This window comes from Myotis nattereri, assembly GCF_964212035.1.
Source record: "Myotis nattereri genome assembly, chromosome: 10".
Taxonomy (NCBI): domain Eukaryota; kingdom Metazoa; phylum Chordata; class Mammalia; order Chiroptera; family Vespertilionidae; genus Myotis; species Myotis nattereri.
Window position 1 is genome coordinate 3,771,868 of NC_138085.1, and position 12,455 is coordinate 3,784,322.

The 12,455-nt window shown below is 42.2% G+C and overlaps 1 pseudogene across 1 annotated transcript; it reads left to right on the forward strand.

Moving 5' to 3' along the window:
• Nucleotides 1-11,313: 11,313 nt before the first annotated feature.
• On the forward strand, nucleotides 11,314-11,902 carry LOC308526374 (jun dimerization protein 2-like; annotated as a pseudogene). Its single transcript has one exon. The product of its transcript is annotated as a jun dimerization protein 2-like (transcript).
• Nucleotides 11,903-12,455: the final 553 nt, after the last annotated feature.

Here is a 12,455-nt window from a genome sequence, read left to right on the forward strand (position 1 = left end):
TGAGGGGCACCCCCTCACCGTGCACAAATTTCGTGCATCAGGCCTTTAGGTCTTATTATAAAACTCTGAAAATAATCATGTTCGTATAAAAATATTATAGATGACATAGTCTTTGAAAATAATATAGTTAAATATAGTGAACTAAGAACACTTTCTTGACTGAGTTAAAACAAATTTTTTGAAAAAGCATATAATACAAATAAGCTGACTATTAACTTTTTCCTCCACTCTGGGTCAGCGCACAGCTGCTGTCAGTGTTGCACTTTAGGTTCGCAGGTGGTTCTATGGGCAGTGCTTTCAGCGTGGATAAATACAGTGACAGAGGCTGACGTGTGACCTACGCTTTGCAAATCTAGTGCGTGCGTGTCCGCACGGCTAACGCCCACATCCATATTCAGGAGACATTGATCCCCTTGGCCCTGTCCCTCGGCCTCAGTGTTTCTATGAATACCGAGCTGACTCCCCACAAAGCTGGTGGGGCCCACATGCCCACAGAGCTGCCCTCAACTTAGCCAGTAAAATATGCACTCTCTGAACTTGCTTTAAAAGTACTTTATGTTGCCTTCTCATCGTGGCCCTGGATTTGGACTATGGCATTTCAAGCAATGTACTTTAGTTCTCTTTAGAGCAATAATGCTCTCTGTAAATGCTTATCAATTATTGCCTGCCTTTATTATATTCTTAGAAATAATGTGACAATGAGCAGTGTTACTAACTTATGACACCCCTTTCATTCCAAATGATTGAATGATTTCCACACATTTTCAACTCCAAAGGAGGCAGGCGAGGGGGAGAAAGAGAAAGACAACCATGTACAGATTTCACCTCACTAACGACTTAATTGGCATCGCCCCTGGGGTGAAATGTTGTAACACCCTACAACTCTTTATGACAGGAAGTGAAAATTCCATATCCAATTGGAGCTGCAGGGGTAATTTAGGGAGGCAGAATGCAATTATCCAATTAGGAATTTAGCCAGAACAGAAAGGTTAATCCCTCTAAGTCCTTTCAAAAGAGCCCCTGGGATCTTTAATGACGACAAGGGGTCAGGACCTGTGTTTTACAACTCAAGCCAAAAAATTATTCAGACTTCTCTTTCTCTCTCTGAAAACCGGGGAGGCTCAAATCCACCAAACTTCAGGAGACTTCATCCCCAGCATCAGCACTTTTCAGAATATGCAGTTTTCCTGCCTCCTCCACTCTCGGTTGTGAAACCACTACATGAAAGTTGTTTTAGATTCAAAAACAAGTTTAGTCTTTGGCTAGCAATGGTTCTGGGCCTGGGATGCTTTGCTCACAGGAGACAGAGAATGGATGGAGTTGGATGCTGACTCAGAGGTTTGGAATGCGCCATTGATGCCTGGCTGGCCTCCAGCTTTGGGCTTAGAACCTGCCAAGTTGGCAGGCTGGGGATTGCTGTGGCAATTTTTCAAAATGGGAAGAATCTGTCCAAGGAGAGGTTGTTTCTACATTTTAACTACCAGGCCCGTCTGGCCCAAGACTGAGAGGCTGTGCTCAAAGGAGAGCCACCGGCATATTTGCAAGCACCTCTTGTAAAAAGTAATATACTTCTGGGCATGCATTTCAAAGTTCCAGCCAAAAGAAATATGAATTACAGATTTCAGTCTGCAAAGCAGTGTGGAGATTGCTGGATGCTACAGCAAATCGTACTTTGCAGGTTTTCCTATTAAACATACAGCTATGTAATGGCTATTTAGAGGTGAAGCAATTTTTCTTTGGATCCAGTCAGTATGGAATCATTAAATGGAGCTTTTTCAGTCCTCAGATCTAATGTGCCTAGAGAGAGAGAAAGCAGTTCTCAGCCAGCAAACAAGTATAGCTTTGCTGTCTTATTCTTTAAATTCTTCAGCATTTAATTTTTAGTATTTGTCTTAATAAATTGCAATTGACCTAAACATTTTGATGAAAACTCTTGAATGTCCTGAATATTGCTTATTTTTTCTAAAAAATTCAATTTGTTCTGATGTCCTACAAGTAACATAGTTTATAAGACTTGAAAAGATATTTACAAAAAAATAGTTAATGCATCGATGCAGAAATTAGAGGAATTGGTTAGCTTTTGTGAATTGCTAGAAATGAATACAATCATATCAATGTGTGTAAATGACATTATAGTACTACTGTTTACACATCAGATTGAAATTACTATTAAAGTATTAAAAACTGCCTCAAACCCTGTCTTCATCAGAATAATGAAGCATTTAATAGTACAACATAGAACGCACACATTTTATGTGTTTACTTCTAGATTTTTATTAAGTTTCTCAAGAGGACAAACATTTTGTGTGTGAGAACACATAAGCACCGCTTTCTCTAGGAAACAAATTAAGATTCTGTATATGGTGGAAGGGCACTTGCTGCTATTTTTACAATATTACATACTGCGTGGTTATATTTATGCTGAAAACAACATGATAAAAGAGCATTCATTGAAAGACATACAATAAATAGGTATCCTAAGGTGCCCAATAGAATGAAAGCTTCTTTAGAATACTATTTTTTCTCTTAAAATATTTAATTTTCCAAGGCCTAAAGACATCTGATGAGATTAAATATTAAATTCATGTATTTATTATGTACAATTTATACATTGCTTATTCATGTAGATAAACCTTAAAAAATGGGTCATAATTTGATTTCAGGAGAAATTTGTGCTATTTTTTCAATCATGTTGGATGAGGGGAGGAGATAGATTTCTAAGAAGAAAGATATCTGAGGCATTCAGGTGTATGTTTTAAAATGTCCATTTACTATCAGATGTGGTGAGGCTGGCAGGTCAGGCGACGACGGTCACTGAAAAGATAGCTGTACTCCCAGTTCCCCACCATGTAGGGTCGTGCAGGGGGAGCACCGGGGTCGGTCAGAAGGGAAAGGGAGTGAGGGTAGGCAAGAGCCTTTGTGGTGGTATCGGTGGGAGAGACTGTGAGCGGGAGAGGAAGCAGTTTAGGAATGACTATTTTCAATAATTTCAGCAGGCTCAGAGAAGGTTGTCACTACTTGTTGGGTACCTGGCCCTGGGGTGATGAGGCCAGGTGGCCTGGAGTGTTTCTGTGGAACAATGGAATACTACGCAACTGTGAAAAAGAAGGGCCTCTTACCCACTGAGAGAGCATGGAGGGACCTAGAGAGCATGATGCTAAGTGAAATAAGCCACTCAGAGAAAGACAAGTATCATGATCTCACTCATATGTGGAATCTAATGAACAAAATAAACTGATGAACAAAATAGATCCAGAGACATAGAAACATAGAACAGACTGATGAGTCCCAGAGGGGAGAGGGGGAGGGGTAGAGCAGGAATAAATTAACTAAAGAACTTATATGCATATATGCATAGCCCATGGACACAGACAATAGTTGGGTGAATGCCTGGAAGGGGCTGCAGGGTGGATAGAGTCAATGGGGAAAAAGGGGCATCTGTAATACTCTCAACAATGAAGATAAATTTAAAGACTGGTTGGTTTGCATTTGAAAGGCTCACTCCTAAGCAAGTCATTTACTACTTCCAGGAACTGGTCATCCCTGGGAGGGGCAGCCTTTTCAGGTGAGTGAGGCTCCAGGTGTCAGAGCATCAGAACGCAGAAACAGAAAGGCCTGGTTAATACAATGTGCTTGTTGTTTTGTTTTTAGTGAGTATGACAATCAGAAAGTTTTTTTAATTGTTCAGTAAGCACTCCTTTTCTTTAATGTGCACCCCTTTTGTGTTCATTTCTTCATAAAGAACTTGAACATTTGCCGTATAATGAAGCCATTCTTTCATCAGAATCCTTTTCCTGGCTGAACAGTGTGCTGTTTCCTTTGGTGGACAGACCCAGAATTGAATCCCACCTTTACCAATGTCAGCTAAGTGATCATGAATGATTAGTCTCTCCAAGGCTCATTTTTCCTCATAGGTAAAGAGATGATTATTTTATCTCTTAATTAGAAAACTAAATGAAATAATATATGGAAAAATGCTTATATAGTACCGAGTGCTTAGAAGGTACTCAGTCAATGAAAATTCTTGCTGTAATGATTCTCTACAAACAAAAGCCAACAAGATTCTGATCAAGAGAAAGGCTGGATTTAGCATCACTTTTAGCTTAGTCATGGTTGTGCCTTTACATATATTTCCCTAAAATTACACCTGCATCCTATAGGAAAACCTTGCTGTATCAGATATTAAGGGGTCCAGGTTGTGAGAGGGTTATACCTTAACTGCTAGAATACCACTGTTCCTTGTTGGCTAGTAGATATCTGTAGAATATTGGAGTCAAGCAGCCTTAAGTAAATGCAGAAAAGATACTGAGAACATATAACAAGGGAACATGTGTCACCTAGCAGGAAATGCACCAAGAGGCTTAGGAAACTCGTAGCCATGGCATAAGGGCATCCTAGAAGGGCAAGCCAGGTGTCCAATCAGCCATGAGCTCCAAGGACCCAGCGCAAATTACATACCCTCAATGAGAACAGCTCCTCAGCTGTCAAACGGGACCAGTAGCACTAATCTCCTAGCAGTGACACATGTAACATAGGTTGGCACATAGCACATGTTCCATATATAAATTATTGGGATTATGAAGCCATTTTTATCATTTTAGATGAGAGATAGGTTAAACAAAAAATATTATTTCTATTTAGGTGGATATAGAGCAAAAATTCAGAAAGTTTTGTTTTGTGGTAAAAAAAAAAAAATTACAGCAGAATACCATTGCTGCGTTCACTATGATTGTTTTCACCCTTGGACACAATGGGACCACCACTGACTCACATCTTATGCATTTTAAATTGTACAATATTTCCTCATGTTTTTAACAGTTTCCCCTCTTATAGGTGTACTACTTTTCATAGCCTTTACTGAATTTGTTCTTTTTTGCATGAATATTTTCCATTTACCAAGACCATTTTGAGTTTGTTTCTGTTTTCCAGGTGATTAGCAACCTGTGCGAACAGTGCTCCATAATTATATGGTGAACCTCCTCTTGCTTCATTTATCTCAGGCATCAATATGAATAAAGTATCAAAGCTTGAGCCCAAGAGTTTAGCTGACTCTCAATTAATTAAGTATTTTTACTAAGGCTTCAGAGGCATGGCATAGCCTCGTACAAGGCAAAAGCCTAGAAGGTCCTTTATGTGTACACTGAAATTAACTAGGGTGACTTAATAAATTGATGAAACTCTATTGATAGTATTGTTTTATTTTCTTAAACATACAAGAAAAACATTTAAACGATTAAATGTAAGTGGTTTTCTTTTTAACTTCCTCTTTTCTTTAAAAAAATGTAGGTTTCAAGTAATGAAATACAATTATGTCTGTCAGAATTGGGGTATGCAGAAGATCTTATTCTCAGCTGTTGCATACGGAGGCACAAACACAGTTTCTTCCTCAGTTCTCGCAACTGTCATATTCTGCCCCAGTCCCAAGCTGATTGCATCTGCTTCCAGCCATTCAGCGCAGACACACCAAGGTGCCTGTAAATAAAACACCCTGTTCTTTTATGAAATTAGAGATCCTTGATTTAAATGTGTTTCTCAAATTTCTCTGAGAATAACACCTTCAGGGAAAAAATCATCTATACTAATAAAAGGGTAATATGCTCCGAGAGACCTTCCGGACATCCTTCTGGACAAAGCCATGGTGGCAGGGCTGAGGCAGAGGCAATTAGGGGCGATCAGGTTAAGAGGGGAGGGAAGTTGGGGGCAATGAGGCCGGCAGGGGGGTAGTTGGGGGCGATCAGGCAGGCAGGCAGGTGAGTGGTTAGGAGCCAGTGGTCCCGGATTGCAAGAGGGATGTCCGACTGCTGGTGTAGGCCCAATCCCTGTGGGCTTAAACCAACATTCGGACATCCCCCAAGGAGTCTCAAATTGGAGAGGGTGTAGGCTGAGCTGAGGGACACACCCCCCACCCCACCGTGTACAAATTTCATGCACCAGGCCACTAGTCAAAGAACTCTGACAGGTCACAGCCATCTTAACTTCTCATTATGAACATGAAATATACGCTAAGTTGAATGTCATTGGTATAAACAACCACAACCCCCAGTAGTAGTTCTGTTTTAAAGATACAGTTTATCAAGTAAACTGTGAAGAATAACCCAGTGAATGGCAAGCCATTGATATGCCTTATACTTCTCAGGCCCCTGAAGACTTTTATTTCCTTAGAGTTTTGTTCCCCTGCGCATGAGATTTTTGTAACATAATGTGTTCAGGTCTGTACAGAGCACACGGTGGATGTGATTGGAGTTACTGCGCGACTCTGTCTCCCGCAGGCACGGCCGGGGGGCTTCCAGCTGGATGGGCACCCAGGCTCCCTGCCCTGCCCTCTGCCACTGCTCAACAATGCTGGGTCTTTCTTTCCTTCCCCCTTTCTCCATTAAATGCTTTCTGGAAGGTTCCACTTCCTACGGAATAACCAAAACACTGCTGGCTAGAACAGGAAAAAGTCTAAAGTGGGCCAGGCTGGCAAGGGATGCAGACAGAGGAAGGGAAGCAGGTGGCTGCCTCAGACCCGGCGCCACGGGAGGGCTGGTGCTCCGTTCTGTGTCAGATCCCAGGCCAGCCCGCCCCGCCTCGGCGATGGATTGATTCTTCACGCTCCCTCTTCTGCGGGAATCGTCCTAAAGTCAGGTGCAGTTGCTGCATGGACACGAATGAAATCTTAACAAGATTTCCAGGTCGCTGTTTGAAAGCAACCGCTGCAGAAAAACAGTTTCCCCGGGCTCTTCGCATGAATAAGAAGCACATTCTTATTAAACCACAGACGTGCGGGGTTTGTTGTCCACAGGACAGGCCTGACCGTGGAGCAAATCAAATGGAAAGCCCCTCTCCAATGACTGTGGCTGCGGCGAGGAGTGAATATGTCCTATCAGGCCGACGCCAAAACTGGGATTCTGGACTTTTTCCAAGAGAATATGCCAGTGTCATGTCACTTCAAATACTGAGAGGTGGCAAAAGCCCTTTTCTTCATTAGACACCCAGCACTCAGCAAAGCATCCTATATATTTACTGAACAAAATGCAACTTGCTGTTTTTATGCAATATATACCTCATTTCCAACATATAAAACACATAAGCGGTACTGATGAACGGAAGGCCTGAAGGAGGGGGTCAGCCTCACACTCTGAGGGCTCTCCATTCTTATAGAGTTGGTGGAATTAGCTGCTGAGGCCCTCTGCCCATGACTGTTTTTGTTGTTGTTGTTGTTTGTTTTTTATTAACAAGTCTCAAAACATGTATTTGAATTCTTCCATGGACATGACTATTTCTTTCTTCTCTGTTTTCTCTTATGTCAGCTTTGCTAAGCTGACATTGTCTCTGGTTATTTTAGATAAATTTTAAAATTCAGTGCTCTAAAGTGCAAAATGTCACCTAAGAATCTTTTTAACATCTGGGGGATTATTGGGAAATCCTTTCTTTAAAAAAAAATGCTAATATTGTGTCTTTTCTTTCTGCTAAAATTTCTTGTTATAGTTCTAATTTTGTTTGTTTTACTTCTGTAAGTTTTTGCTTTATATATTTTGAGGCTCTGCTCTTTTTGTATATACAAATTTTGAACCCATTTTACTGAAAAATGGAAATTTTACCATAATTAAATGCCCCTATTGTATCTCTTGCAAAGCATTCTGCATGGTAGCACACTTTCACTTGTATAAATATAGCTATATCCACATTCTTCCTGTGATTGCATAGTGTAGCTTAACCATCTTCTAACCCACCCAATATTTCTCAATCAGTATACTTAAGCTACTATGTTTGTAAAGATCGTGTAAGTTAATTCTTTGTCTTCTTTCTTTTTAAAGTGTAATCATTCAATCCTTGTTGTTTTCCAGTTGGAATTTTAGTTGTTTTACTCAGTGCTATATTGATATATTTGAGAAGTAATTTGTTATTATTTCACATCACTTTTATTAGTTTGTTAGCACTATTAGTAAATATACATACTATTTTAGTAGTTAATCTTCCTAAAGGTAGATAATATGCAGTATTATTTATTAAAATCTATTACAAATCAATACTTTTACCATATTTGATAGAAAGATCTTAATACAGTTTAATTTTGAGTAACCTCTTTCCACTGTATACTGTGTTATGTATTATATGTTATTGCTGGTGTTGTTATTGTTTATAAGAGTTTCACTTACATTAAGCCACACCCCTTCATTCTTTCTTCTTGTCATCGTTTTCATCTTGGATCGTTCTCAGTAGAGGATGTGCTTGTGATAAATCATTTCTGCTTTAGCTTTAACAGAAAATGTTCTTATTTGTGAACTTTTTATTTTATTTATTTTTTAAAATATATTTTATTGATTTTTTTTACAGAGAGGAAGGGAGAGGGATAGAGAGTTAGAAACATCGATGAGAGAGAAACATCGATCAGCTGCCTCTTGCTCACCTCCTACTGGGGATGTGCCCGCAACCAAGGTACATGCCCTTGACCGGAATCGAACCCGGGACCTTTCAGTCCGCAGGCTGACACTCTATCCACTGAGCCAAACTGGTTTGGCTGTGATCTTTTTAAATAGCATGTTTTACTAGACATTGAATTCCAAGTTGGAATTTATTTTCCTTAAGCACAATAAAGGGGCCATGCCCCTGGGAAGACAGCTGACATCCTCACTCCATTGAAGGTGATCTCATTTCATCTGGCTGCTATTAATTTTTTCTTTATCTTGGTTTCCATCAATCTGGGTTTTATATGTCTAACTGGGATTTTCTTTGCATTTGTATTGCTTTATAAAGCTTTCTGAATATTACACATGAAGATTTCAACATTTATGGCAATTTCTCAGTCATTATCTACTCAACTACTGCTTCTGCCCCATTCTCTCTCTTTTTTTTTTTTATCTCCTTGTGGAACCCAAGTTGTATGTGCATTAAGAGTTGATGAGCATATCTCATATTACCTATTTTCCTTTTTGTAACTAATTCTCTCTTCACTTATCCGGGATGCTAGCCACCTATTGCTAACCTGTAAACACATCCCATGGAAGAGTTGGTGAGGCTTCTTCAAAGACAGGCCAGTAGGGAAACAGAAGACTGCTCACCCATGCTACCACCATTGCCTGCTCCACAGACACCTGTGGCACCCAATACTGGCTGAGCAAGTCACAGGGTCCAGGGTCTGCTGCCCGAATTCTCTAAAGTCCCCCAGGGAATAGGGATGTTATAGCATTCCACTTTTTCACTTCAACCTCCTACAGGAGAGAGAAAGTCTATTCTTTTTGCTTGATTTTTTCACTTAATGTTACAGTTTACTGCATTCTTCTATAATGGCTGTTATCATAAAAAATGGGGAGATGATGCCATGCACACACTCAAACACATGCACAGTGAATACAAGATCCATTTGCTGCAAGAAGGAAACGTGCTTTCTGATTAGGGTAAACCCTTTGCCCGTAGGTGCGTGTGGGAGAACAGAAGGTGTAATAGAGTACAGATGTATTGCATTGTTCCTTTCTCATAGTTGACTGTACAAAGTATTTAAGCATGAGAAGTTATAGAATGAAGATTTTATAATGAAGATTATCCAAAGTTAAAGAAAAAAATCATTCTGCTTTAGGCTACAACCTCTCTGAGGTGATTGAACATTTATTTTTATGGTCAAAATTCTTGGCGAAGAGCTTGGAAAAAAATACCACATGACCCAATAATACCTCTCCTGGATATATATATATATATATATATATATATATATATATATATATAACAAAAAACAAAAACAAAAAAACAAAACAACAACAAAAAAAACCCCACAAAAACTAAAAAACATGTATTTGCAAAGATATATGCACCCCTATGTTCACTGCAACATTATCCATGGTGGCCAAGACATGAAAACAATAAAAGTGCCCTGCAATCAAAGACTGGAAAAATAAGATGTGGTGCCTATACACAATGGAATATACTCAGCCATAAGAAAGGATGAAATGCTGCCATTTGCAACAACATGGATGGACCTTGAAAATATTATGCTAAGTGAAATAAGTCAGACAAAGCTAAGAATCATATGATCTCACTAAAAGTCATGTACACAAAGAGCAGTGTGGTCATTGCCAGAGGGAAGGGCGTGTGAGGTGAGGGGGCCTGGTATATAGGGGCAGGAGAAGACTTGACTTTGGGTGGTGGGCAAACAGTGCAATGGACATATCTTGTAACAGAAAACACACCTGAAACCTATGTGATCATATTAACCAATGTCACCCCAATAAATGTAATAAAAAAGGGAAAGAAATAAATTGATGAAAAAAGAGCCTGGAAAATGAACTGGAATGAAGCTTATGGTCAAGATCTAATGCTGTAAATTTCTCCTTTGTATTTTCAGTTTTGGGAAGAGAAGAAAACTGATCAATATTTACCAAGAGCAACACTGTGTTTCTGATACAGTTAATTCTAAAGTCATAGGTCCAGTGGATGAGGTAGGGAGACACTTGGAAAGCTAGAGAAATGAAAGGCAGGCTGGCAAGTCCATAATTTGAAGAAGAGGTAGGCTGGAGACCTGCAGAAGAATTGTAATTCAAGTCCGAAGGCAGTCAGCTGATGTGCAATAAACCAGTAGAAGACAGGCTGGCTTAAAACAGCAAACACACAGACATGGGGCTGGGCTCAAGTTGTAGACAGTTGAGGAAATTCTGATTCTAGCTAAACTGCCAGGTTGGCTGGGGCCTGGTTATTCTAGGATGGTCTCAGGTGGAATGGATCTTCTTTGTATCTGGGATCTCCCGTTAGCTAGTAAATTATCCCACTTGCTCTCATAGCAGCTGGGTAGGGTTCCAGGGCAGATTCATGGGGTGGGGAATAGATTCTATCTCCTAATAAAAGAAAAAAAGCTAGAAAGCAAGGAATCCTATATAATAAAAGCCCAGTGACTGAAATGGCAAAAAACCAGAATGACCAGAGACCAGAACCACCAGCCTCTCACCCAGGCTGGCCCCACCCCCCCAACAAGCAGTTAGGGGCAGGCGAGTGGTTAGAGGTGATCAGGCAGGCAGACAGAGAGGTTAGGGGTGATCGGGCAGGCAGGGGAGTGGTTAGGGGTGATCAGGTAGGCAGGTTAGTGGTTAGGGGCAATCCGGCAGGCAGGCAGAGCCCCACAATCGATCACCTCAAAGAGAGAGACTTAGGCCGCCTGCCACAGCCTGCCGGGGGGGATGCTCCGTAGCGGGGACGGAGGTGCTGGCTGCGGTGGATGCTGCAGGGCGGAGCTGGTGCCGAGGCTGCTCCTGAGCGGGCAAGGTGCCTGCAGCCTGGCCCAGGCCCCGGGGTCGCTGCCTCCCCCTGCAGCTTCTGCAGGGCTGGACTTCCATTCCTCCTGCTATGATGCCTGGGCAGATCCCGGACCCTTCCATGACTGCGGGCTCTCTGCCAGGGCTTGGCCCCCTGACCAGATGCCCCAGCTCTGCCCTGGCTGCAGAGGAGCTGAAATACACTGACATCCACAACTCTGGGGCCATGATCACCCCTTTGCACTTCCTGGAGGTGAAACGGGGCAAGAGGCCTCAACCTGTGAAAAGTGAGCTAGGTGAGGAAGAGAGTGGAGGAAAAGGTGCTGGGAAAAGAAAAAAGTGGTGGCAGCCCGATGCTGGAACAAGAAGAAGGAGCGGAGGGGTTTCTGCAGCGGGAATCTGAGTGGCTGGAGCTCATGAATGTGGAGCTGAAAACCCAGACGGAGGAGCTGAAGCAGGAATGGCAGCAGTTCATCCTGCTGCTCAGCCGTCATCGCCCCACCTGCATCGTCAGGACCAATAGCATTAAGACCCCCAGCTCAGAAGGCAACTCACTGCTGGAGCAGCTGGAGAAGAAGTGGCCATGGCTGGGAGGAGGAAGAGGAGGAGGAGATGAGGAGAGGGTGGAGGAGGAGGGTCCCAGAGGGCTCTTCCTTGCTGCATGCAAAACTCTTCAATGAGGCTCAGCACAGCCAGCATCATCCAGGCTTTTCTGTGAAACTCAGATCAGCCACACCAGGGGAAGAAACACAGGCTGGTGAAACACAGGACCCAGTGCTGAGACCACAGTAGTCCTGAGGGGTCCTGTTCTGCCTGGGCCTAGGCTTGCAGGAGGCATGACAGAGGCTCTGGGCCAGAGAGACGCCCAACCAGGCAGCTGTGGGCACTTCTTTGGCTTCTCTGCCAGGGCACCCACCCAAAGAACCTCTGAGCAGCCAGAAAAAGCCATGAGTTGCAACCAAAATTAGGCTGAGTATGAAACACAGAGTGAAACTGCAATCGGATTGCGAGAGGGTGCAGGCAGGGCTGAGGAACCGCCCCCCTCCTGAGTGCATGAATTTTTGTGCACCAGGCCTCTAGTCTATATATATAAAAGCCTACGCGACTAAACCACTGAACAACTGAATGACTGGCTGACTGGTTGCTATGATGCACACTGACCACCAGGGGTCAGACACTCAACACAGGAGCTTCCCCCTAGTGGTCAGTGTGCTCCCACAGCCAACCGCCCAT